Here is a 6,000-nt window from a genome sequence, read left to right as displayed (position 1 = left end):
CGGGGCGTGCACACAGCGGTCCTAAATGTAGTTCGCGGCAGAATAACGGCGCGAAGGCGGCCAGTGTGTTGACTTCAAAGGCAGCCACGTTTCATTTTCTACACAAATTTTAAAGAAAGCACCATATCGCTGCCGGTGATCAAGTTAATATGCTGCTTTTATTAACTGCCTCAGTGGCCGAACGATTACCATGCCGAACTGCTACGCAGAGGTATATTTTATATTACATTTATATTTTTTTTTTCGAATTCGATTTAGCGGAACAATAATATTGTGTATGTCATCGACACGATAAAAAGAAGATACACCTTATAATAAAAAATCTAACGGCGAAAAATATTTTTCAAATTGATTCATTATTATATTATATAAATTTTATTACTTTGTATACTTGTGTAAACGACCTTTGATACACGGGTTACAATGCATTGGAGTCACTGTAATCCGCCTTGTGGCAATCTGGTTTTTTTTAATTAGTCATTTCACTTCGAAGTTTATTGTCTACGCGAAGGTGAAATTCGGAATACTAAAACAAACTTATTTCTGAAACTATAAATAACGGAACCATAACGGGACAAACAAGCCGTGCGTCTAGTGCTAAGCGACATGCCTGTCCATAGCAATCACGGAAGAAAAAAACCAATGGAAGTGCCTTAAGCCCTTACGCCTCGATTACTATGAGAACCAATGTCGCCAAAACTCACATATTCTTAATTTGCAACACTACAAATTTTTGATATTGATTGGTCGTATCATATCAAAATCGTTGGATTGTTAATATAATTTAAACTTTATCATGGGAATATCATGGGAATATCATGGGCATATCATGGGAAGTTCAATGCCATCAATACTTATTATTGTAAGTTACGACGCTTATTCTCCATCTAGCTGTTAATTGTTGAACGACGACGAATTGGAGTTATTAATTTACTTTCGTTTCTTGTAACAAAAAAAAAAGTTTCGATAAACAGAAAATTTAAAATTTATTAAAATAAACTTTCCGATGATATGAAATACCACCACGGGTTATATTTTTGATGCGAATATCATTTTTGCAGTCTAAAACAGCAGAATAAGACATATTTTTAGGATTTTAGAGAATTTGCACGAAAGAATGACACAACCACACCATAAGCGAAAAAGGCGGACTGAGCACAGCTAGGTCTTTTGAGACCTACAGTTGGCACGCGTCTTGCGCTAACAAACCACTTCTACTGTATTTATTGTTCTGTGATAGCAATAGCAGTCCCACTCAGAGCTTTAAATTACAAAGATGTGAAGAGACGTAAGTTGACAAGTCCCATGTGCCTGTAATTTCACCAGCACCCTTCAAAACTGGAACGCACACATTACTGCTTAGCGGCAGTAATAGGTAAGGTAGCAGTACTTCCATGGACGAACTCTTAAACATACTGTGCTTACTTAGCATCCTAATAAAAAGTTGGACAGATTTGATCCTATACCAACGTAGAAAATTGGCATCAGCCCATTATACTATACTATATATCAATATAGTTTCAATTTTATCTAGTTATTGCTGTAAATGTGTAGCTCCAAAGACAGTTTGGGGCTCGCAAACAATTGTTCCCTTTGACGCTGCCAGTGAGGAAGTTTAGTTGTCAAGTTACCGTCCGTCCTTCGTCCACTCCCGAACACGTGTCGCTCTGATGTTTTCAGTTTAAGGTTGTGTTTTCACTAAGATTAAAGAAGGGATATACATTAAGGCATAGTTTATATAGCAGTAAACAATACAATATGAATATCAAGTTTATTGAATTTTACGATGTTTTACTATCGCGATATTCAATTATTTTTGTGAAAGTACTCCACTAGTTTGTTATAATAATATAAATACAAAGATCGAGCACAAAGGAAAATTACTTCGATCCAAAATTACTGAACTCGAACCAGCGACATCGCCATACCGTGGAGAAAAACTTTCACAGAGTTCTCACAGATAGCGCTCTAGAAAACAAAAACACGATCTGCAACAAGTAGCTCTGTTTGGCGAGGTCGCTGTATCGAGTCCAGTTTGAATACGATTTTTGTGTAAATAATTATTACAATACGAACTTCGTGTTCATTTGTATGCATAAAAGGTATTTTATTGTTTTGTATCGATAAAAAAAACATTCAAAAGGATACTGAAATAGAATTAGAATATTTTTATTTCACGCAAGACCTACAGTTAGCGTCATAATTTTATTATTGTAACGCTCAAACTAGAGAGGATGTAAAAATTTGACTTTTTATTTAAAACTGAAATTTGTCTGAAAATAATTTAAAGTTATTAAGCATTCACGTAAATCTGGTCACTTTAAACGTTGACATAATTTTTACACTGATTGTATGTCGAACAATGATTTACCTATTTCTGCCGCCAACCAGTAAGTAAGTAAAGTAAGGGTGCTGTGAAATTACAGGCACATGAGACTTATCAACTTATGCCTCAGGATGGCAGGCGCACGGGCAGTGCCCCTCAGATCTTTGTGATTTAAAGCTCTGAGTGGCACAGCAACTATTGTGGACAGGCGTGTCGCCTGTATGTAAATCTGCGTGATAACAGGAATAACTTAGAGCTGTTACACACGGCGAGTTGGAGCAGCGATGCAAACGCGATTCACTAACTCTGCAGTCGCTAATACTATACCTTTACCCATACGCGCGACTTTAAGCAGCGACGCAAACGCGCGACTGCATCGATACAAACTCGCGATTGCATCGCTACACTACTGATTTGTAGGCGATTGTATCGCTGCTAAAAGCCGCCGTGTGTAACCACTCTTATGTTGCGAATATCCTTCTGAAATCTGAATTTTTTTTTTGTTACTTTATAATGTCACAACTGCTCGTAGGATGTATCTTAAAAATTGTCCCTAGTAACTAGGTTAGCGTTTCGGCATACTCGTATCATCTACATCTGTGCTTCGTTATGGTTTGATACAGTAATTTAAACTTTTGCTTTTGTTACGATTTTATTATATACTACGAGCATATACCTAATGTTAAGTGGTAGATGATATTTGAGACCAACGCTCCGAATTCCCTTTTATCTGTAATCTGAAGTCAAAATCCGATTCCCTTGAAAGACGATACTTGAAACAGGATAAGGCAAATGTGGTAAAAGATACTCTGGAAAAAAAGAAACTCTTTCTTTTACGCGCGCTACAAAATAAAGCTAACAATTCTCGGTTCGTTGAACGCTTTTCTGAAGGCAGGTCGGAAAGTCGTGTGTAACTGAAAGTTATATGGATTTTTGTATATTAGTGGTACAAATACGACTCTTTTACACTTATACTATATACAATATATAAATTATGATAATGTAACCATAAAAACACTAAAGAAGAACTTTAAAATGTAAAACAAAAGGTAAAAGGGTATTTCGATCACTCCGACGCAATTCTCAGTTTCACAGGGGAACGTTTTAATGTACAGAAATGACTAATATGAGCACAACACTTGAGGTTCTCGGGGCATTGCAATGGAATTAGATGCATACGCATTATTTTTCATGTTTTATAATTTTACAACTGGGTACCTATAAGTAGACCTATAAAAATAAAGTGATTTCTGAACAAATACATTTATTTTCGTGGCTTACCATAGATTACGTAGGACGAATCGATCTGGTTTCAGGTGGTGAACAATGTAAGTAAAATAAATTCCCGATAACAAATTAATTTCTTCATGCAAACCGTACGAAGCCAATGGTAGATGTCAAAAGATCTTTTTCAATACTCAATTCATGAATGTTTAAAATAATATGTTTATTGTGAACCTTGACAGGCACAGTAATTGTAAAAGAGATAAATCGTGATAGGTACGTAATACGATGACTGTACCACGATCCATTGTTATCATACACATACTTTTACATTAAGAAGCAGTAAAGGTCCTTGTGAAAGGTTCGTCTAGGGAAGTTCTGCTACCTTGCCTATTTCTGCCGCTAATCAGTAATGTCAGCATTACTGTGTTCTGGTTTTGAAGGGTAAGGGTGCTGGTGAAAGGTGCAGGCACATGCGAATGGTCAACTTATGTATCAGGGTGACGGGGACAGTGGCAGTGCGCCTCAGATCTTTGCGATTTAAAGCTCTGAGTGGCACTACAACTATTATGGACAGGCGTGTAACTTACTATCAGGCGCACGACTTGTTCGTCCCGTCACTTGATATTATAAAAAAAACCTTTTTTCTTTATTTGCATTCACACAATCGATCAGTAAGAAGATTATATCTTTTATTGAATCAGTTACGAGTACATAATAATATATTGTAAAAATAAAGGCGAGTGCACAAAAAACTGTAACAGAGAAAACAATGTTAAATGTACGTCTAAATTAATAAAGTACACCATTTTCCCCAAAAAAATATGTATTTACTGGGGCAGTCTGATAAAACACATATCTGAGTCAATTGCACTTTCCTCACAATGACGATGACGGTATAACTACCCGTTGGTTCAGTATGGTAATGTCCAAGTTAACAAGTGATTACAATAATGTCCGTACCTGCTAGTTCTATGCTATGTTAATATTCATATCTAATTATAATATTATTCTGAGACCTTCCTACATAAAGAACATGGGTTTTTAAACAAACTTTCATTTCGGCTTTTTGCAGGTTAATAGCCAAAGAACAAATATATTAGACAACATCAAATACGTTGCTTTGATCCTAAAGCAAGTAGCTAAAGAACTTGTGTTATGGAAATCGGAAACAATGACGGTATCACAAAGACGCGGACCCCGAGACAATATAGAAAAGTTAGTTTTCTACACTGACCTGGCCGGGGATAGAACCTGCGATCTCGGAGATTTCTAAATCACACAGGTTTTCATGGTGTCGCCACACCATGAAAACCGGTGTGATTAAGAACCTAAAATTTTTGTCATTTCCAATTTGTTGGAGGCACTTTTGTTAAAAAGTTGCTAATTATTAATGTGAGTGTCGGTAGATCTTTGTGGGAAATTTAAAAAAGTTGTAATAATAATTGAAAGTAAAAAAAAATGTCACGTCCCATTTTTTACAACGTATTACCATAACCAATGTGTTTAGGGTTTGCCAGTAACATTTTTTCTTAACAACATTTTAGAAATGCGCATAAAAATTCGATCTCATAAATTTTATGTCAATGAGGTCGAAATTATGTATAGAGAGTCAAATACTTATTTTGTGAATTCACGAAAATGCTACGCAGAAAACCAGCTAAACTTTCCGGAATTCTTTACGGGATAAATTGAATAAAATAGTGTAAAGATGATGAAAGTTGCCTTGTACATCGTAAGGACAGCGCTGTAGCGCGTTATCGTTCATCTAGTAGCAAACTACGGACCATGACATAGCAAAGCCGACAGTCACAAAATAATGCCAAATCAAAAAAATAATCCTTAGCGAATGTTGTTTGTGAGTAGTGCTACTTTATTTTTCCTTGTGGGGACGTCCAATATGTTCAGCTGTCGACATATCCTGACGCTGATGACAAAATGATTGTAGAAATAACCAGTATATAATGTATGGTACATGTGCGGTATGTAGGTACGGCCTTTCCTTAACGCAAATAAAAAGCATTAGATTCAACGCCAGATTATGGTTTAGTGCGAGTAACAGCTGAAAAAATACAACCTTTACAAGATAATTATAGAGCCGAGTAATAAAACCTGAGCTTTTTAAAAGCAACTTTTATACGATCGAAACCATCCTTGCACACAGACTAAGTTATAAAATGCAGCAATGCATTATGGAATTTCAGTTAAAGGATTCGCGAATTAATATATATTTATATTTTGATCCGATAAAAAAAACACTTTTTTTTGTATTTTACAATGAAATATAAAGAGTTGAATCACTTTTTCACCTGTTATGTGACGAAATTTTCGAGGACCGAGTATGCAAGTATAAAAAGTGCCTATTCACTCTCGTTAGGAAAAGGTCCAAGTTATTTTCTTTTATTTTGCTGTACTGACCGAACATTAATCTCAAAAGTTGTTACTTACAT

The sequence above is a fragment of the Hyposmocoma kahamanoa genome, unplaced genomic scaffold, assembly GCF_003589595.1.
Source record: "Hyposmocoma kahamanoa isolate Upper Pololo Valley unplaced genomic scaffold, ASM358959v1 66, whole genome shotgun sequence".
In the NCBI taxonomy this organism is placed as follows: domain Eukaryota; kingdom Metazoa; phylum Arthropoda; class Insecta; order Lepidoptera; family Cosmopterigidae; genus Hyposmocoma; species Hyposmocoma kahamanoa.
Note: the sequence above shows the minus strand (reverse complement) of the source record.